The sequence below is a fragment of the Cervus canadensis genome, chromosome 24 (genome assembly GCF_019320065.1).
Source record: "Cervus canadensis isolate Bull #8, Minnesota chromosome 24, ASM1932006v1, whole genome shotgun sequence".
NCBI lineage: Eukaryota > Metazoa > Chordata > Mammalia > Artiodactyla > Cervidae > Cervus > Cervus canadensis.
This window is the reverse complement of record NC_057409.1, coordinates 11,827,687-11,850,560: the sequence shown is the minus strand read 5'-3', so window position 1 is coordinate 11,850,560 and position 22,874 is coordinate 11,827,687. Positions and strand designations below refer to the sequence as shown.

General features: G+C 46.3%; 1 pseudogene; it reads right to left on the bottom strand.

Moving 5' to 3' along the window:
* The window catches only part of LOC122426772, an 18,501-nt pseudogene extending 3,516 nt beyond the window's left edge, over positions 1 to 14,985 (bottom strand).
* Positions 14,986 to 22,874: the final 7,889 nt, after the last annotated feature.

Here is a 22,874-nt window from a genome sequence, read left to right as displayed (position 1 = left end):
TTGCAGATGACATGATCCTCTATATAGAAAACCCTAAAGACTCTACCAGAAAATTACTAGAGCTAATCAATGAATATAGTAAAGTTGCAGGATATAAAATTAACACACAGAAATCCCTTGCATTCCTATATACTAACAATGAAAAAACAGAAAGAGAAATTAAGGAAACAATACCATTCACCATTGCAACAAAAAGAATAAAATACTTAGGAGTATATCTACCTAAAGAAACAAAGGACCTATACATAGAAAACTATAAAACACTGATGAAAGAAATCCTATAGGTTTTGAGATGGCATTCACCATCTCTGTAAACAGTTGAACATTACCAGTCAAATTCAGTCATATGTTTACAAAAGGAAAACAGTGTTAAAATATTGTTTTCTTTTTTAGTTTTTTCTCCACTTGCTGAATCAGAATTACTACCAAAATTCAAAAAGCTATCATGATTTAGCCACAAGCCAATCTTATTTAAATCAGGACTTTCCAACAGAAATATTCTATCAGCCTTTTATGATCTAAATTCTTGTATATGCAATCAATTTAGATACTGTACCTATAAAAAGGTCATAGACATTTCTATTTTGTAGTAAATAAGGCAGCAGCCAACAATTACTCATTAGTAGCTGTCTTGACACAAGCTATCAAGTCTGAAAAACCTGTATGCAGGTTAAAAACAACAGTTAGAACCGGACATGGACCTGTATATTGTCACTCTGTTTATTTAACTTATACGCAGAGTACATCATATGAAATGCTGGACTGGATGAATCACAAGCTGGAATCAAGATTGCTGGGAGAAATATCAACAATCTCAGGTATGCAGGTGATAACACTCTAATGGCAGAAAGTGAAGAGAAACTAAAGAGCCTCTTGATGAGGGAGAAAGAGAAGAGTGAAAAAGCTAGCTTAAAGCTCAACATTCAAAAAAATAAGATCATGCCATCCAGTCTCATTACTTCATGGCAAATAGAGGGCAGAAAAATGGAAACAGTGGCAGATTTTATTTTCTTGGGCTCCAAAATCACTGCAGACAGTAACAGCAGCCACAAAATTTGAAGACACTTCCCCCATGGAAGGAAAGATATGACAAACCTAGACAGAATATTATAACACAGAGATATTACTTTGCCTACAAAGGTCTGTATAGACAAAGCTATGGTTTTTCCAGTAGTCATATACCGATGTGAGAGTTGGACCATAATGAAGACTGAGCGCTGAAAAATTGATGCTTTTCAATTGTGCTGGAGAAGACTCTTGTGAATCCCTTGGACAGCAAGGAGAGCAGACCAATCAATCCTAAAGGAAATCAACACTGAATATTCATTAGAAGGACTGATGCTAAAGCTAAAGTTCCAATACTTTGGCCACCTGATGTGAAGAGTTGACTCATTGGAAAAGACCCTGATGCTGGGAAACATTGAAGGCAGGAGGAGAAGGGGGTGGTAGAGGATGAGATGGTTGGATGGCATCATCAACTCCATGGACATGAGTTTAAGCAAACTCCGGGAGATGGTGAAGGACAGGAAAGCCTGGCCTGCTGCAGTCCATGGGTTCACAAAAAGTTGGACACTACTTAATGACTGATCAACGACAGCAATCAAGTCTGCTCTTTCTGCCTTCTTAATGCCAGTGAAGGTTAGTTTTGTTCCAAGGATGTACTACATATGATTCTCTGAATACTCCGTCCATGTCTCTTCTTCCCAGTGATGCCTTTGTTCTTGTGAGCACCTGCATAAGAGAGTCTAGGGGCCTGAACTGCATTTCACCCAAACAGAGCATGGGGGTTTGGCCCAGCCTAGGGCTTGTCCCCTTTTCCATGGTATGGCACTGGGCACACTTCTGAAAAAGCACCTTGCCCTTCTCAACATCACTCACTTTTAAATTGTCCCTTGGTCACGTGAGATACAAAATTTCCAGATACAAGTCAGATGTCCACTCTCTCCACAACTTTTCAAAGATTTTTTTTTTTTTTGGATGTGGACCATTTTAACGTCTTTATTGAATTTGTTACAATATTGTTTTGTGTTTTGGTGTTTTGGTCAGGAGGCAAGTGAGATCCTAGCTTCTCATCCAGAGATTGAACCTGGTCCCTCCGCATTGGAAAGCGAAGGTTTAACCATTGGACCACCAGGGAAGTCCCAACAACTCTTGAAGTTTACTAAAACTCACTGATTCATACTCTTAAAGTGGGTGAAGTTTTTTATAAATTATACTTCAATAAAACTAGTTATTTTAAAAGTATAACTCCATGGAAATGCCCGTACAGGGCTGGTTAAATGAAGAAGACAATAGGTGATGAATGCAGTCCTCTGCCAGCTCTCATTTTCTTCTGAGAAAAAAAGGCAGGAGCTGGAGAGCGGCCTTAGTGTTTTAGACTAGTCATAGCAAGAACAACTCCCACAGCTCCTACGAGAAACACCCAACGCCAGCCTGGCCAGGCCTTGCCCTCTCCACCATCAGTTCCCACCACGATCCTGCACCTTACGTCCTTCTCAGCCACACTGGCCTTTTAGGACTTCATACTGACATAGTCCTTCCCACCTCAGGGCCTTGCATGTGCTATCACTCCTGCCAGAAACATATTTTGCTTTCTGCCTACTTAACTTCTACTCAGTCTCAGACCTCAGGTCCCTTGTCTCTTCCTCGAAGAAGGCTTCCCTGATTTCCTAAGCTTGGTCAAATCCCTCTATGAATTGGTGTCATAGACCCTATGCCTTTCTCCCTACATAATTTACCACAGTAGCAACTTTTCATTTATTTGTAACATTATTTGATTCATGTTAGACTAGTTACCCTGAAAATAAGGACCATGTCTAATTTGCTCACCACTGTACCCCAAGGCTCAACACAGTGCCTGACACATAGTACATGCCCAGTTAATTGTTAAATGACATGCCAAAAGTTAAAATTCTAAGCTTCTTAAGATCAAGAGACTGTAGTATTTTAAAATTCTGTCATTTTTGAGATATAACATCTCATCACATTATGAATTATTATATTCCTGATTATTATATGCAACTATTATATTCATGTGCCAAAGAACAAAAATTCTACAAAACAACTAGTAAAACTTGACCTAGCAGTTTACAGTTTTATCAATTAAGGAGTTTTTCTTTTTCCCCTCTGGGGCTTCCCTGGTGGCTCAGACGGTAAAGCGTCTGTCTGTGATGCAAGATACCCAGGTTCGATCCCTGGGTTGGGAAGATCCCCTGGAGAAGGAAATGGTAGCCCTCTCCAGTATTCTTGCCTGGAAAATCCCATGGACAGTGGAGCCTGGTAGGCTACCTTCCACGGGGTCACAAAAGAGTCGGACACGACTGAGCGAGACCTCCTCCTCCAGCCAGACTGGACAAGAAAAAGGAGAGAATGAACGAATTACCAATATCAGAAATGAAAAAATGGTCATTACTACTGATTCTATTCACATTAAAAGAATACTAAGGTAATAATAAGGAAAGAATTCTGTTTGATAGAATTTGATAACTTAGCTGAAACGGACTCATTCCTCGAAAGACACAAACTACAAACAGTCACAGAAAGAAAAATGGATAACCTGAATAGCCCTTCAGCTATTTAAGAAATTGAATCAATAATTATTTTTAAATCTTATAAAAAAGCAAACAGTAGGCTCGGTTGGTTTCACTGGTGAATTCTACCAAATATTCAAGGAAGAAATATTACCAAGTCTCTACAATCTCTCCCAAAAAAAAAAAAAAGAAACAGAAGGAACACATCTTAGTTCATCCTATGAAGTAAATAGCATCCCAATAACTAAAGACATTATAAAGTATCTGCAGATCAGTATCTCTTACAAACAAAAAAATTATCAAATCTAACAATGTATAATGATTATGTCAACCAAGTGGATTTTATTCCAGGTTCCTGGGCTAGAAGACTTCATATTGTCAAGGATAGTTCAATATTTGAAAATGCAAGGATAGTTCAACATTTGAAAACCAGTCAGTATAATTCACCATAGCAAAAGGCTAAAGAAGAAAAATCATACAATCCTATCAGTTGATGCAGTAAAAGCATTTGACAAAATCTAATGCTTATTCATCATCACAAAAAAAAAAACAAAACTCAGCAAACTGGAAATGGAAGCAAACTTCTTCAACACAATAAAGAACATCAACAAAATACCTACATCCCATATCATACTTAAGAATAAGATTAAGATCAAGAATGGGCTTCCCTTGTAGCTCAGCTAGTAAAGAATCTGCCTGCGACACAGGAGACCCCAGTTTGATTCCTGGGTCAGGAAGATCCCCTGGAGAAGGGACAGGCTACCCACTTTAGTATTCTTGGGCTTCTGGTAAAGAATCCACCTGCAATGTGGGAGACCTGGATTTGATCCCTGGGTTGGGAAGATCCCTTGGAGAAAGGAACGGCCACCCACTCCAGTATTCTTGCCTGGAGAATTCCATGAACTGTATATCTATAGGGTCACAAAGAATCAGACACGGCTGAGCAACTTTGAAAAATTGAAAGGTCAAGAATAATGTAAGGATGTCTCTTTCTTACCACATTATACTGGAAATCCTAGCTAGTACAATGAAACATGAAAAAGAAATGAAAGTGTGTATATCATAAAGGAAGAAATAAAACTGTCTTTATTCATAGTTGGAATGGTTTTCTACAGGAAAAAAAAATTTCAGCCAAAATAAACTCTTCTAGAACTCATGAAGACCATATGACACAAGGTTAATATACAAAAGTCTATTGCTTTCCTGCATACCAGCAATGAACAAATGGAATTTGAATTATTTAAATACCAGTTACAGTAGCACCAATAAACTAAAGAACTTATATATAAACATAACAAAATACAATTAGTGTCTATATAGTAAAAACACTGGAAAAGAAAATTTTAAAGGTCTAAGTAAAAGATACAGTCCATATTCATGAATTGCAATTCAATAACGTTAAGACATCAGTTCTTCTCAACTTGACATATAGACTCAAATCAATACCAATCAAAATCCCAGTAAGTTATTTCATGGATATTGGCAAACCAATTTTTGTGGAAAGGCAAAGGACCCAGAAAAGCTAACATAATCCTGCAGAAGAATAATAAAGTTGGAGGACTCACATTATCCTATTTCAAGATTAACTATAAAGCTACAGTTTTCAAGATAATGAAAGCTGGACACTCAGATCAATGGAACAGAACAGAGAACCCCAAAATAGACTCACATAAACACAGTTAACTGAATTTTTACAAAGGGGCATGGCAAGTCAATGGAGAAATAATGGTGGCTGCAACAAAAGATGTTGGAGTAATTGTGTACCTATTTGCAAAAAAAAGAAAATGAACCTGGGCATGGACCTTACATCAGTTCAGCTCAGTTCAGTTGCTCAGTCATGTCCGACTCTTTGTGACCCCATGAACTGCAGCACGCCAGGCCTCCCTGTCCATCACCAACTCCCGGAGTCCACCCAAACTCATGTCCGTTGAGTCGGTGATGCCATCCACCCATCTCATCCTCTGTCATCCCCTTTTCCTCCTGCCCTCAATCTTTCCCAGCATCAGGGTCTTTTCAAATGAATCAGCTCTTTGCATCAGGTAGCCAAAGTATTGGAGTTTCAGCTTCAGCATCAGTCCTTCCAATGAATATCTAGGACTGATCTGCTTTAGGATGGACTGGTTGGATCTCCTTGCAGTCCAAGGGACTCTCAAGAGTCTTCTCCAACACCACAGTTCAAAAGCATCAATTCTTCGGCGCTCAGCTTTGTTTATAGTCCAATTCTCACATCCATACGTGGCCACTGGAAAAACCATAGCCTTGACTAGATGGGCCTTTGTTGGCAAAGTAATGTCTCTGCTTTTCAATATGCTGTCTAGGTTGGTCATAACTTTCCTTCCAAGGAGTAAGCGTCTTTTAATTTCATGGCTGCAATCACCATCTGCAGTGACTTTGGAGCCCAGAAAAATAGTCAGCCACTGTTTCCACAGTTTCCCCATCTATTTGCCATGACCTTACATCATCCTTCACAAAAATTAATTCAAAAATGCTCATAGATCTAAATGTAAAATGCAAACTGTAAAATTTCTAGAAGAAAGCATAGGAGGAAATCATGGTGACTTTGGCACCTACTCACTCTGCCATTCCTCAGCTACCCTTCAGTCTATAGTTAAACCCCTTCTGGCTACCCCACCAGTCTGAGAGACAATGAAGATAAACACAGCCGGACGTTAGTTACACCAGTGAAAACAGAATTTATTCAGTAACTAGTGACACTAGGTTTGACTAGCTCAGCTGGAATTGCATCACCTCCAACAGGTCTGTTCATCATGATGCTTCCTAAGGCCCACTTTGACTTCACACTCCAGGATGTCTGGGTCTAGGTGAGTGAACACACCATCGTGGTTATTTGGGTCATGAAGATCTTTTTTGTATAGTTCCTCTATGTATTCTTGCCACCTCTTCTTAATATCTTCTGTTTCTGACTGGGCATTTTAAAGAGAGAATGATGAAAAAAAAAAAATAAAGAGAGAATGATGGAGGAAGAGGGGAGATGGCAGGGGCTTGAGCAGAGTTAAGAAGGTGAAACATTACAAAAAGTGAGAAGGAAGATTGGTCAATGTTTAAAAAAACCAAACCCATCTGGGTTTTCTCAGTGGCACTCAATGAGTTAAGCTCCTGCCCTCCCGTGAAGGCTGAGACTGCAGCCATGCCTTCAGGTGCTGGCTAGAAGAACAAAAAATAACTGCTTTTGGCAGCCTGGAGTTTTGTCAGGCAGGCTCTTTAAGAGGGGCTGTGGACATCCTAGGGATGTGGCCTTAAGCTGTTAGAAACTATGTTAGTGTTTTGTTCAATTCTTTATAGGCTAAGGTTAGGCCTAGTAAGAGGAGGGCTCAGAGGAGCCAGGCTAGAGTTCAATCAAGGAAAGGATTTTTGTCAGAAACCAGGGGCATGTCTTCATTCTGGGCTGCCAGTTCAACCTACTTATGATGTTTCGGGCTTTGCTAAATCTCCTGTGGCATCAGCTCCCCAGGTAAGTTCTTCTTAAAAGCCTTCTCTGTGAGAGAGTTGGCAGTGCCAGTTTCCCTTGGAATATAGATCTTATTCATCTCTGTTCCCCTGCAGTGCCAAGCGCAGCACCCAGCTCTTAGTGAGAACTTGGGAAAATAATGGTTGAATTGGACAGAACTTGAAACAGAAATTGAGCATGTTTTTAAGGGTTGCATTCAAGCATAAAAGAAATGGGTTTACAAATCAAAATCTTTTTCTGTAGGCCCTTGGTGAGTGCAGCATTTCAAGGAAGGCTTTGGCAAAGCTTTTCTGTAAAGTGTGGAATTGCTCTCTATTGTGAACTGCTCTTCTTTGTCAGGCTGTTTCACACACACACACATGAGCTTGTGTGAACAAATTACAGAGGTAATATGTGATTTGGGGTAGAAAGAAAGAGAGAGAAGAAGGAGTTAGGGAAGAAGAAAGGAAAGGAAGAAGGGAAGCAGGAAGCCAGGAAGGTAGGGAGAGAGGGGTGAACAAGCAGTTGGATATACGAGCCTGGAGTTCAGGGCAAGGTCCAGGCTGAAATGTACATTTGGGAGCCATCAGCATATGAAAGGCATTTGAAGTCACAAGTTGGTGAAGTGCCCAAAGCGGTGAGGGAGGATAAGGAGAAGAGAACATAGGGCAGAACCCTAGAATAACTCAAGGTTGATAGGCTGAGCAGCCAAGGAAGAACCAGCAAAGGAGACAGAGGAGAAGAAATCAGGGAGGTAGTAATCAAGAGAGGGTGGGATCCCAGAGCAGAGAGGAGAAAAGATTTCAGAGAGGCATGAGCAACTATTCCAAATACTGATAGTTCAAATGTCATTGAAACTTGACCATTGGGTTTATTAATTCATGGGTACTTGGTGACCTTGTCAAGAGCAGTTATGGTGGACTGTGAGGGGCTGAAATCCAGTTAGAGTGCAGTGAGAAGAAAATGAGAAGAGGGAAACCAAAAATAGTAAGAACAGTGACTCCTTTGTTTTTACCCTAAAGGAATGCCAAAGTAGCAGAAGAGATTTAATATTGATTTTATTTGGTGGGATTAGAGAATGGTGTGTTTGTACATAGGTGACCCCAGTAGTAAAGATCCCACCTGCCAATGAAAGAGACATAAGAGACTCAGGTTCACTCCTTGGTTCGGGAAGATCCCCTGGAGGAGAGCATGGCAACTCACTCTAATATTCTTGCCTGGAGAATCCCCATGGATAGAGGAGCCTGGCGGGCTACAGTCCATGGGGTTGAAAAGAGTTGGACATGACTGAAGCGAATGAGCACACACATGTTTGTACACTAGTTGGAACGATCCAGGAGAGATGGGAACATTGATGATGTAGGCAAAATGAGAAGGGATCTCAGGCACAAATAGCCTTGAATAAGGGACATACAGTTCATGTAACACACAGGCCTCAATGCATGAGGAATTTTCCTGAGAGTCTCCCACAGATATACACCCTGCCAGGTACTTATCTATGTACAAACCAAGACTATTAGGATCTTTATCATGCTGTTCACATTTTTCAGCATGCTACTTCCTTTATTCAAAAACACATCAAGAACATTCACCCAAGTCAAACCCTAGAGGCCAAATTCAATCATTTTAATGGCTGCTCAGTATTCAATGGTATGACTGTTCCATAACTTAAGTAACCAGTCTCCTACTGATGGACATTTAGATTTCTCCAATTTTGCTATTACAAATAACACCGTTGTGAAGACCCTTACATAGCTTTGTACTCTATAGAGTATTTCAGAATGAGCAACTCCTAGAAGTTAAATTGCTGAGACAAAGGATATGTGCATTTTGATAGATACTGACCAACTGTCCTCTGCTAAGGTTGTGTGCATGTGTGTGTGCTAAGTCACTTCAGTTATGCCTGACTCTTTGTGACACCATGGACTATAGCCCACCAGTCTCTCCTATCCACTGGATTTTCTAGGCAAGAATACTGGAGTGAGTTGCCATGCCCTCCTCCAGAGGATCTTCCCAACCCAGGGATCAAACCTACAACTCCTGCATTTGGCAAAATGGTTCTTTAACCACTAGAGCCACCTGGGAAGCCCCCTGCTAAGGTTACCTCAATGAATGTCCCACCAGGAAGATGTGAGAGAGGGAGTATAACACCAAGGGGTTGACCTGAGTTTGGACATTCCATCACCAGCTTGCTTAAAGTAGTTCAGGCTGAACATATATGTCAGGGCCATAAGTGGCCAACTTCTGTCCTCTCATCTTCATGTGCTGACTCCAGCAGGTCTGGGGAGCTGGAAAGGCAGAGAATTCGGACAGTGAGAGAGAAGAGAGCAGACAACATGGGCAGGAGTGCAGATCTGAAGAGCTATTGGGTGCCCATGGCAGGGAACTGGGCTCTAACCTGGTTCTTCAAACCACTGCTGTGGGGACCCAGGCAAATGGCTCAGCTGCTCACTTCCTGATCACAGCAAATGTGCTTGTCTGGATCCAAGTGGAAGTGAAAGTCGTTCAGTTGTGTCCGACTCTTTGCGACCCCATGAACTGTACAGACCATGGAATTCTCCAGGCCAGAATACTGGAGTGGGTAGCCTTTCCCTTCTCCAGGGGATCTTCCCAACACAGGGATCGAACCCAGGTCTCCCGCCTTGCAGGAGGATTCTTTACCAGCTGTCTGGATCCAGGGAGGCGGCAAACATGAAAATGAGATTTTAAATGTGGGGGCAGAAACTGCAGAATCGTCACCTTCCTCTTCTTTCTTACTAACACAACCCCAGTTTGGTTGGGGACAACAATTTCCCCGGCTTAAAAACTTTACATTTCCCACCCTTCTGCAGGCTGTCATGTGACACAGGTCTGGCCAGTGAGATGGGAAAACATACGGTCTCGCCCCCTGCAGGAAGTCATGTGGCACAATTCCTACCAATAAGACAGGGGTAGAAGTTTCTGCATGGCATTCTGGGAAATTCCCTCGAAAGTCAGGGGCCTCTGGATTCTCCTGGTGGGCCACCAGCTGCCCAGGTTGAAAAGGAGCCTGAAGCCTGCATGGAACAGCCATGCTATGACCTCAAGGGCGTCCACACACCCAAGGACTCTGAGGGGAGATAGAGGAGGAGGCTGGCCTGATAGCATCTTCAAGCTATTGGGTTTTCATCACCCTCACCCCAACCCTCGCCCCATCCAGATGTCTCACTGGATGAAAAACATATAACCCCTAACTTTCTGCATCTTCCTTGGTCAGGTTTCCATTACCCTCAGGAAGGCCATTCCCAGCTGTAGGACTGGTAGTATGCAAGGTGACGAGCTATCAGAAACTGGACTCCAGGCAACCTGACCACACCCTCTTCACCACTGACCAGCTGTGAGGGAGCCCAGAGTGCTGGGCCTCTCTGAACCTGGTTCTTATATCTGTAAGTAGGGTGACAGTTCCAGGGACTCCAGTCTTGCTGGGATCTAGGAGGATAACAGTGACACAAACTCTTTGAAGGCTGCTGTCCTGAGACACAGGGAGCTGGCCTTGACCTCTGAATGGTGGGCAACTGGCTTTGCACAACCCCTAACTTCTTTCTGGCCCTGTTGTTTCATGTTTAAATAGGAGGGTGGATACACCTTGCAAAGGATGGCACTATTTAAGGAGAAAGGTGTGTAAATGTGTATAACTTCAGGATGGTTGACGGTCCCCACCAGGGGTCGTGAGAAGGGCAGCTGAGGGCTCAAGCAGTCAGCAGGATCAGTGGGTGATGGGAGAGCATTAGGCTGGGAGCCAGCAGCTCTTCTACCTGGCTTGCTCTGCCCGCCTTGCAATGCCCCACCTCTCGTGGGCCTCAGCCTGCCTCCTATAAGATGCACGGTTTTGGCTAGATGACCATGGATAGCCCTCACTAGTCCTCATACTCCGGAGTTAATTTGTCTGCTCTCACAGACCTGCAGGGAGATAGGATCTGATGGCAGAGGCTGGGGTCACTTACCGATCAGGAGTGTGAAGTGTGAAGAGCCCCAGGATCCTCTGAGAGTCTCGAGCAGGGCCCACCTGAGTGTATCTACTGAGACACCTACTCATGTAGGAGAGAGGGTGGAAGGGGCAGGGAGGTGATGAGGCACCCCCTTTTCCACTCAGCCAGGGCAGGGTGGACTCTGGCCCACATAGACTGTCCTGCCTGTCTGAGTGACAGCCAGGCTTGCCTTGCAGAGCTTTCATTGCAATTCTGCAGCTCCTCTGAGCAGATGGACACCAACAGAACAACCTCTCTCTAGGAAGACCTGAGTCTTCTGCTAATGAACTGTGGGACCCTGAGATGGTCACTTAAATTTTCTAGGTCTGTTGCCTTATCTCTGAACACACGGATGTCAGACCAGGTGCTTTTGAAGATTCTTCCAACAAGAAAAAATAGATTCTGGGTTTAGGATAATAGTAGTCACACTCTCATTAAAATGTTGGGAAGATGAAATAAGATCAGCTATACTTCACATCTACTAGGCTTTTCTCCCCGCTATTCCCCTTGATTTTACACATTTGTTTTTCTTGCCCCCCACCCAAAGGCCAGTAGAGGATATCTGTATGCCATTGCAACCCAATGCCCTGGCACCTTTTTTCTAGTAAAGCTTTAATTTCCCTCTGAGGATTTCCTCCTCCCCTACTGGCTTAGTCTGGATCAACTCTACCTCTGGACTGCAGGATGATTCTTCGTTGGATTAAGCCAATCACCATATTTCTCTTCACTGGCGCACATCATTCAGGGATAAGTGTGTGGCCCTTGGAGCCAATAGAAATTGGCCCAGAACTTTTGATTAGTTGTTGAGGAAGCTCTCTCTTCTCTGCTGGACTTCAGTCTGGAGGGAAAACCATCTGGCCTCCAAGAAGGGAGATCTGAGCATGACTCTGCAGGAGGTAGAGATGCTAAAAGATGGAGGAGGTCCTGGTAGCACCATTTGAGCCCCTGCAACAAGGTTGAACTAAAGACTCATCCCTGAGCTTGTCAGTGGCATAAAACCAGGAAATCCCTTCTGAGCTCAAGCCAGGTTGCCCTGAGGTTCCTGTCACAGGAAGTGACAGAGGCTAATGGCTGCCTCCCCTCCAGCATCTAAGTCTCCAAGCTGAGACCAGCACAAAACTTTGTTGTGTCAGCCTCTCCCCCAGAGGTGTGAGTCAGGTTCATCTCCCGCTCCCCCTTCTCCCTCTTTTCTTTCCTCCCACAGAGGAAGCTGCAGAAACCACCCTGTAATGGCATCTCCAAGGGCGAAGGCACATTATCCCCAGACTCTAATGAACCAAGCAGCCCTGTCACCGCCAGACCCGCATCGCGCAGTGACGGTGAGGGCTGCTGACTCTGCACTATGGCTTCCTGGTGCTGACGTGCCGCCTTCTGGCAGAAGGTGGATTTGAGCTGGGAAGCCACTGGTCACGTTTAAGGTGGGGGTTGGGGGAAAACATTTATGCAGAACCCTCTAGAATCAAGGCTCTGGGAGAGGCCTTAGAAATGATCTTGTTCTGCAGATGTACAGACAGGCCGAGCAACTGGCCCTAAGTCACACCATGGTCTGGAGACTGAGATTTGGCCCAGAACCCAAATCTCCCTGAAGGTCCAGTTGTTCCCTTCACTCTGCCACTGCTCCCTCCCAGGATTAGACTCGTTTCCTCCCCAGGTCCTAAGCACTGGTCCCATAGAATCCCTGCTATCTCCAAGAACCTACACTATACCGAATGCTCCCAGTTATGTGCCAGGTCTTCCCAGTTACCCTATCAGCAGGTCCTGCATCAGTGGATGCAGAGAGGATATAGATGGACACCGCAGGGTCTGAGGCACTCATTCCCAGGGCCTGCGCTGAAGCTCTGAGCTCAGGCACCGCCCCTTTTCTCAGATATCATGGAAGCTCTCTGCACTGATCTCTAGGCAGCACCTGCTCCTAGCCCTCACGGTGGGTGGAGCTCTGCAGGATTTCAGGACACACCCTGCTCTGTTTTGTTTCTGGAAGGCCTGGACTGACCTTGCCAGTCATCTCTCACCGGCCCCCAGTTTCTCTAAATGCTGTCTCCTATCAGCTCTGTTTGGGCGCCCTCCAAAGCCCTCTTATCTGTTACAGCAGAGAAGTCTATTGCCCACATTCCCTGACTCTCTCTGTCTGGTTCTCCTCAATGCAGATCCACCTTCTCATTGCCCAGTGGCGCCCAGAGCCTCCTCAGACAATCAGCAGTGGGATAGGGGAGGCCCAGAAGCCAGGGCTCCCCATCCGCATCTTACCCAGCAAGTCATCTGGCACCCACTTCAAGTCAATAGCCACATATCTGAGCAGGTGCTGGGCACAGTACCATGCTGAGAGCTTCCCACAGCCCCTCTCCTGGGACCCTCACTAGTGCTCTGTGAAGGACAGTTCATCAGCCCCCCATCCAAGTGGGGAAACTAGGGACGTGCCCCAAGGTCACCTACCTGACCCTAAGACACCCTGAAGGGGGTGCACACACGTCCTCCCACTGCCCGCATCTGCAGAGATGTGGTTTTCTGTAACCTCCAGGTACAGTCTCCCTTCTTCTATAATTGGCTGTTGTTCACCTGGAATCATCCCGTGGATTCCGCTGAGTAAATGGCAGAGATCAGAGCTGTCTCCTGGAACCCGAGGGCAGGACCACACAGTTGGCAGACCCCACAGCCCTGCTCCGGAGAGGTCCTTGTTTAACCACAGTCACCAGGGCGCTGGGTCTACAGGAGGCCTGCCCCACTTTGGACTTTGCAGCGATCCCAAGAGGGCTTGTTATCAAAACCGGTTTGTGGAGGTTGAAAGGCTTTGGATGAAGATCTCAGTGGTGGGACGGCTGGACTCAGGCAAAAACGCAAGACTGAGCTGTCTGGGTGAAACACGATGACTGTCATGAAATTTTAATTAAACACTCACTGGCGTGAATAATTGAGCACGAGAGTCAGGGTCGCTGACTTCCTCAGGCCTGCTCGGGAAGGAGAACTGGGGCAGCCTCGGCCTCGGGAGCAGGGCCCGGGGTGGGGGATCTGCCGACGCCCCAGGTACAAAGAGGCCCGTGGTGGGACTTCACCCTCATGGGCCCGGGAGCTTCCCCCTTATCCCTCACTTCAGGGAAGTCGTTTCTCCCCACTTCCTGTTCTGCTTGACCCGGCCGGAAGTGGCCGGGGAGAGAAATAGACGGGAGAAGAGCCAGAAAAGCAAGAGGGCTTGAGGGTTGCAGGCTGGGTGGCAGTTGAACCTCAGGTATAAATCGTGATTCTCCAGCTTGCTGGCTGTGCCGTCTTTCTTTATTTATTCTTAACTGAAGGCTTTACAAAATTGTGTTGGTTTCTGCCACACGTCAACACGAATCAGCCATAGGCATACACACATCCCCTCCCACCTCCCACCTCGTCCCAGCCCCTCCAGGCCATCAGAGAGCACCGATCTGAGTTCCCTCAGTCACACAACAAGCTCCCCCTGGCCACTCACTCTACATATGGCGGTGTATATGCGACTCTGTGTGCATGCTACTTTCTCCGTTCACCCCACGCTCTCCTTTCTCCAAATCTGCATCTCTATTGCATGCATGAGTGCGTGCTAAGTCCCTCCAATTATGTCTGACACTTTGCAACCCTACAGACCATAGCCGGCCAGGCTCCTCGGGTCATGGGATTCTCCAGGCAAGAATACTGGAGTGGGTTGCCATGTCCTCCTCCAGGGGATCTTCCTGACCCAGGGCTAGAACCCACACCTCCTGCACTAGCAGGCAGATTCTTTACCCACTGAGTCACCGGGGAAGCCCACATCTCCATTCCCACCCTGCAAATAGGTTCCTCAGCGCTTCCAGACTCCACATGCATGCAATATTCGTGTTTTTTTTTTCTCTCTCTCTCTCTCTCTGACCCACTCCACCCTGTATAATAGGCTCTAGATTCATCCACCTCATCAGAACTGACTCATATACATTCCCCTTTAACGGCTGAGTAATACCCCACTGCCCACATGCACCACAGCCTCTCCATCCACTCACCTGCCGATGGACAGCCAGGGTGGCTCCATGTTCTGACCACTGTAAACAGTGCTGCCGTGAGTATTAGGGTCACTCTGCCATCTTCAGCAACTCACTGTACCTCTTTGAGCTTCAATTTCCTTATCTGAAAACTAAGGACTATAATTCCCATCATTTTAGAAATGCTGATTATCTTCTCCTAGCCTATCCCTCCCTGCTCAGCCCATATCCCTGATAAGTTCCTCTCCCCCTTCCACCACCACCAGCAACCCTCAGCTTACAAACAGTATTGAGATGAACAGGGGGTCCACATTGGCCCAGCTATCAAATTTCCCCTCCTGGGAATCTCCGTCTGGGACATAGCGTCAGAGTCACCAAGCTCTGGTAGCAAGCTGGAAGTGCAAGGAGCTCAGGGCAGGTAGAAGGCATTTTGGTGTGGTCACAGTGGCTCAGCGTGAGCAGAGATGCCCCCCACCCACACACCCATGCTCATGAATGAGGATAAGTGAAAACTGGGGAGATCTGAGTAATATGGGTGGGTTGTATCAATGTCAATCTCTTGATTATGATATTGTCTTGCACCTTTACAAGATGTTGCTATTGGGGAGAAACGGATAAAGGGCACACAAGATCTCTCTTATTCATTTCTTTTTTTAAACTAAACTAAATGTCAGTTCCTACACAGGTTGGTAAGTGCTTTCCTGGCTGGGGGCTGTGGTAGGATCTGTCTGGCCTAATGATGTGGGCAGGGCTCTCATTAGATTCAGTGGAAGAAGGGGCTTATCTGGGTTGTCATCTGCTGCCAAGTGGGGCTAATAGACAAACTGGGCCTGGGTCTCCTTCTTCTGTAGGGCAGGGGAGAGGGGTCTAAGTCATCCTGCTACCATGTTGTTCCTCCAGTCCTGGGGTTCCTAACCTATCTGCCTTCCTCTGTCCACTTTCACAGTGCTCCTTTGGTTCTCTTGTTATTTCCAGCAATGACAGTTACACCCTAGGGAGGAACAGGAAAAGATCACTGTATAATTTCCTACAACTTCATAGGGCTCTTAAACTATACCCACCCCCTAAAAGGTTAATTTTTAAAATAAAATAAATGTATGCCAAAAAATAAATAAATAAATAAGACTAACACTATCAATCTCATTGGATCATTGTGAGAATTAAGTAAATTAATATATGCAAGAATTTAGCCCATGCTCGGCATGCAAGGGTGCATGACAGATATTCATTCTTCTCCAATAATTTAGGAATGTCATATTCCTAATTTTTTTTTTAATAGCTCAGAGTATATTTTTTTCCCTAAAGCTTTGTTATAGACTGGGGTTAATACAAAAGTCCTAATGGCTTCTATTACTGCTAAGCATGACAACAAGACTTCTTTGGGGAAATGTAGCCCAAACTCCTCCCTTCCCTGGGCCATTCCCAAGACATAGGGGGAAAAATTGCTTGGGTACGCAAAGCAGAGAAAGCAAAACAGAGTGAGACCAGGCTCTACAGTCATGAAGAGTCAGAGTCAGTGGAAACTAGGAGCCTGAACACACCTCCGATTCAGGTCCCATTTAGAACACCAGTGATACCATCCGCAGTTGATCAGCAGAGGGGTGGGGGATTGGGGCAGGGACTTACGGGTGCCAGGTTGTGTGTGTACCACCCCATTAGTTCTCACCACCACTCTCCAAGGAAGGGACTGTGTTAAGCTGTTTTACAGCTCAAGGAACTGACACAGACTGAGACCCCCTCCTCCCTGGGGCTGCGGGGGAGTCTTGGGCTCACAGAGAAGCCTCCATCTGAGTATCACTTGTCCTGGTGCCCAGATCCCTCTTTCTAGGTCTGCACCGCATCCTCCCTTCTCCTTCTCCTCCCCTGAGCCCTGGGCTGTCGCTTCCTTAATGTGCCCGCTTTAATCATTTCCTCCAAAGAAGACTTGATCCAGGAGGCACAGCCAGAAGATCTGCTTCTAATAACTGAAGGCATCCTGCCTCCCTGGGATGCAAAGAGAGCCCCTGCAGTAACACACTGCTAACCTCTGCCAGGGCTGAGCAAACCCTGACATGGTGCATCCCCACCCTGACCCCATCCTCACAGGCACTGGACCTGCGTGGGGAGGGAGCACGGGCTGGAGCCCAGCTTTCTACAGAGCCAAGAGGTCAATCCAGGACTCTGTGCTACACAGTCAAGAATGGGGTGGGTGGGGCTGGAGGGATCAGCACGAAGCCAGTAGCAGCTCCAGGCTGTGCTACTCCCAGTGGGCCGCTGAGACCCAGTCACACCTGGCCTGGCCAGACCCATCAAGGGACACTCCCGAGTGTTCAGGCATCGCTAGGGACCCTGCTCCTAACCAGGCACTCCTCGATTTCCCCTCTGCCTTGGCTGTGGGATTCAGCTTTCCTAGGCCTGACTCCCAGCTTCCCCTTGGGCTCTGCTGTGGGACAGTCCTCCTGTCCCAAATCCAGGCTCTGTCCGGGATGGGAGCCATCCTCTGACCTGAGCCTTCAGGATGAACCCCAAGACCAGCCTCGGGAGCCCAGCCAGCCTGTTCCCTGGGCCACCCAACCCCACACCCTGGCAGGAAGAGCTGGGCTACCCTGCAGGCTCCCTGTAGGCAGCGCCCGGGGTGGACACTGGGGTGAACATACGGGCTTGGGGATCACACTGCTCCACCACTTCCTGTCTGTGTCATTCGGGCAGGTTACTATCTTCTCTGAATCCCAGCTCTCTCATCGTAAGATCCTTTTCCCTCCATAGACCTCAGCTTCCCATCTAACAGTTGCAGGGAGAAAAAAAAAAAGGCACATGTCACTGGCTCATCCCTTTCTGTGTTCTTGACAGAGTGTGAGCTCCACAGGGCAGGGCCAAGCCCATCTTGCTCACCACCGTGTCCCGGTGTCCAGCACGCAGTAGGCCCTCAGTAAACACTTACCACATCAGTGTACAAACAAGGTGTCCTCTTACCACCCTGCTACCCAGCGTGTGCTCCGTGGACCAGCAGCGTCACCTGGGAGCATGTTAGAAGCGCAGCATCTCTGAGCCCACCCAGCCTCCTGCATCAGAATCACACCCGTACAACCCCAGGGCCAATGACCCAAGACACAGCACGGAAGACCCAGCGGGGCCCTCTCTCCACCCACAGGGAGGGCCAGGTTTAGGCGGGATGCATGCAGATCCAAGTAGCCTAGTGGCAGTAGGAGGCTTGGCGGGGGTTGGGTTGGCCTCAGTTAAGTGAGGATGGAGTTTGCTGCTCAGAGTCCAGGTGCTGCATGCCCGGGAATGTTTTCTTATGATTATAGCAGATGCTGTGGGAGCCCCTCCTGTGTTCCCTGGGCACTCGCCCTCACACATCAAGGAAGGCAGCCGCCTGAGGACACCTGCAACTCTGTGCCTCTGTTTCCTCCACTAGAGCACGTCCAACAAAGCTCACTCACAAAGCAGAGTGTCCACTACGCGCCGGGAGCTGCCCCAGGCTTGGGGACACAGCTTTGAGTGGGACAGGGAAAGGCCCATCCTCGGGGAGCTGACGTTCAGTGGGGAAACATGAACAGACGCAGCTGTGTCCAGAGGCAGGTGGTGACACTCGCTAAGGGAACACAGGGCGGGGTGAGGGGACGGGGTGACAGCGTGCGGGTCAGAGGCTGATGTGGCCTCACTGTGCGCAGAGTGAGGAGGGGACCAGGGCTCCTCCCGCCTGAACCTCTGGCCGCACACAGAGCTGGGCACGGGCTGCCCTAGGACAACACCTGCTGATGAAGTGTCCAAGGGATGGAGCCCCCTCCCCAAGCATTTCTGTGAGGGAGGGGAGGACAAGATGGGCAGAGGGCTAATCTCTGTTCTCCAGCCCTGATGAGATGTCTCCACACTACCACGTTCCTGGAGAACTGGGGGCCTGGCAGCCCCTTTTCCCAGGGTCTACAGGCTCTTTGCAGCAGATGGGGGAAAGGGGTGAGGAGAGAGCAGGACGCCTCCTCATCTTTCTTTCCCAGGCAAAACCATCACATTCTGGAAGAGAGAAGAGTGACTCAGATACTCCCCCACCCCAGTAGGGGCAGGCCTGAGGTGGGGACAGAGCAGGAAGGGCTGTATCCCAAGGCAGTGAAACTGATTCACAGTGTACATTCGCCTCTCAAATGCAAATGCAGACATTTGTGGCAAGCCGCAAGTGGTCCACAGGCCCTCTCATCACCCTCCCCGTCTTGATGCCTGACAGCCCTTTATTCCCTGTATCGCACGTTTCAAGAGCATTGTTTTTCTCCGTTTGATAAAGTGAAATTCATTTAAGGTTCTCATGGTTATTTCATGTCTCCAAAGCATACTTTTCACGGGAAGATCAATTCTAAGAAAACATTTAAAGCCCGTGGAAGTTAGATCCATTAACAAATGCTAAGTGACCAGTCGCTGACAGAGGGGGCCTTTGACTACGGGAGAAGTGACAGCTCTGCTGGTAGCCCTCAAACAAGGTTCGGTAAGCCTTTTCTTTTCCCTCTGCCTGAAATTAAAGTTCATTTGGAGACCAAAGAAGATGATCAGAAGGATAGATAGCCAGTCTGGTGGCTAACTAAACACCAGGGAGGGGAGGGGCTCCCAGACCTCTCCCTGGAAAGGGTCTGTTCTCTGCAAAGACGAAATATTTTGGTAATTGTGTGGATCAAGGGGCCCCTCATAGTGTGAATCAGTCATCCTCACGTGCAAGCGAGCAGTGGGAACAGGGCAACCTGAGTGTCGCCTCGAGGCCAGAGTTCACCGGGGTAAGGAAGGCCAGGTTGGAGGTTGTGAATCAGCAGAGATCATTTCTGGAAGGAGAGAGAGGGCTGGGGGAGAGCCTAGAGAGGCAGACCACTAACTGTCAGAGATAAAAGAAGGGGTTCATTCCAAAGACTCGGAGTGCTGAAAAGAGGTGACAGCCAGACCTTCGTCTGATGACAGATCCGCCCAATAAAAATAAACTGTAAGGACATCAGCTTCCAGCCACTAGGATTGCATACATGCCTGACCCTTTTGGTGCTTTACATGTGTTTCCTCATCTTAGTCTCATAATACTTCATTGGAGCATCATTGACATAAAATAAATTACATGTATTTAAAATGTTTTGGTATACATTTATCACTGCAATCAAGATAATCAATGAACCCATCACCTCCCCAAAGTCTTCATGTGCTGCTTTATAATCCCTCTCTCCTGTCCATCTCTGCCCTCCTCCATCCCCATTACCTGGACAGCCATGGATCTAATTTCTGCCGCTATCAATAAGTTGGCATTTTCAAGCATTTTATGAAAATGGAATCATACAGCAACGTGATCCTTTATATCTAACATCAGTGTAATTATTTTGAGATCCATCCATGTTGTTGCAAGTATCAATAGTTATTTTATTGCTGAGTAGCATCACATTATATAGACAGGTCCAAGTTGTTCATCCATTGACCTGCCAAAGGGCATTTGGGTTGTCTCTAGTTTGAGGCTGTTGTATTTAAAGTTCCTGTGGACTTTCAGGTTCCCACCGGGTGAATAACTGGGAATGGAAGAGCTAGACCATATGGTAGATGTTTAGCTTTATAAGAAACTGCTGAACTGTCCTCCAAACTGGTTGTACTGTTTTTTACATCCCCACCAGCAATGTATGAGAGCTCCAGTTCTTCCACACCCTGGACAAAACTTGGTATGATCCATCTTTTAAATTTTAGCCACTGTGATTCCCCAGGTCTACAGAGGCATTTCACTGTGGTTCTAATTTGAGCTTTCCTAATCACTCATGATGTTCAGCATTTTTTCACGGACTTATGTATTTGCCATTCATGGATCTTCTTTGATGAAGTATTCAACTCCTTTGCCTATTGCTTATTGGTTGTTAGAGAGTTCTTTACATATTCTAGATCTAAATATTTTATCATATACATGCTTTGCAAACATTTTCTTCAAGTCCATGACCTGTATTTTAATTCTCTTATTACCTTTCAAAGAATAAATGTTTTCAACTGTCACTAACTTCAGTTTATCAGTGTTTTCTTTTAAGGATCATGCTTTGGGTATCATATCTAAGAAAGCTTTGCTTAACCCAAGGTCGCAAAGGTTTTCTCCTCTTCTTCTAGAAGTTATATCATTTTAGGATTTATACTTAGATTTGTGATCTATTTTGAATTAAGTTTTTAAGTGATGTAAGGTATGAACTCTTTTGCCTAGGCATGGACTAAGCAGACAGCAAGATCAGAAGCACAGCAGAATCACTAACATCAAAGGAAGAAAAGCAAAAATGTCCTGTGTCCAAAATGCTCCTTAAGAGAGACAATGAGTTTATGGGCAATGCTGGGGCAGAGATCTCATCATCCAGGGTAAAGTTGTCTCCAGGGTGAAGGCACCTCCAACAGTGAAGTCCTTCACTGGGACCATGTCACCCCAGTGATGAGCTCTTGGAAGGAGTTGTCGTCTGGGATGTGGGACTGGAGAGACCCACAGGTTGATGTGGGTCTCAGCATTTGCTGTTTCTGCATGAAAACAATGGCTTACTTTGAGGATTTGAGCCTCCAGACTGTAAACCAATGAAGACACCTAGATTGGTAGTAAGAAGATCCAGTTAACAGAAGGATATACAACTTCATTTGAGAGCGTTTTTTTTCTTATTTTTTGGTGGAAGTTTAAATCGTTCTAAGGGGTCCCACCCCATATCAGATGAGCAGCTGTCTGGCCTGTGGCATAATCTCTGGGTAATATGTCCTAGGAAAGTATGCACCCTCCATCTGGCCTCCAACCCTTATGGAATGGGAGTAAGATCAAAAATTCATAAAGACAGGTTACAACCTGGGACAAGATAGAAACCTATCTAGGGGTCCATTGTTGGAACAGAATTTGAAAAGAAGTTGTTTGAGGAGGTCATTAAGCCTCTCAATCAAACCAGTTATCTGGGACTCATCAGGAACAAGAAATACCTTTTGCAAGCACCCAGTATTGCGCATTTTGAAAAGTAAAGTACATGTCTTTGTTACTACAAGTATAATCTGTAATCCCAAAGAAAGTAAGGAGTGTTATAGTTAGGCCTTGCACTGTGGCCTTAATATACAGAAAGATGTATGATTTTGATTTATATTTTGGGTATCTGTGAGGCAAAAGTTTCCCAGGGTCATGATTTTGGTTCTGTTTGTTTTTATTTGATTTTACCCTTGAAGCTCTCGCTTGCTCAGTCATGTCTGACTTTTTGCAGCTCTATGAACTGTAGCCCGCCAGGCTCTTCTGTCCATAGGATTATTCCAGCAAGAATACTGGAGAGCAGGTTGCCATTTCCTACTCCAAGGGCTCTTCCTGACCCAGGGATCAAAACTGCATCTCTTGTGCGTCCTGCACAGCAGGTGAATTTTACCTTGAAGGGAACAATTTTTAGGCCGTAGCCCAACAATTTATAATAAACATGAAAGTGGGGGCCACTTGTTAGCCAGGGCACCCAGTGCAGAGATGACTGCCTGAAGTGTGGCCAAGTGTGCTGTTTCTTGTGTCCCCTCCTTTATCAGGATCATCCTGGCTAAAGGATGGAAAAGAGCAACATTTTACCATACTTCTATCACCCATGATGGTTATTAGCACCACTCACATAATCAATGAACTTCCATTGCTGTTCACTCAGTGAATCCACAGGGATTTCCAAGTAGCCAGAGTCTGGGGAAGTGGCGACATCCTCTCACACGTGGCATTTGGCACAGGACTGAGGACAGGGGAAGCCACCCCCTTCTGCAGGGGAACATGCCAGAGGGCCCAAATTTTTCTCCACCGTGTCTCCAAGTCTTAAGCCTTAAGGAGGCTTCTGTCTCCATGCTCCAGTGTAATTCACGTCTGGGTATGGAGGGTCACAAGCTTAAGGTCTGTGAGAGTCTCCATTGTCCAGAGACCCCAGCATGGAACCACTTATTTGCTGTTTTAATCATGTGTAGCTAGAGGCTGAGAGCATTTTCTTGCATTAGG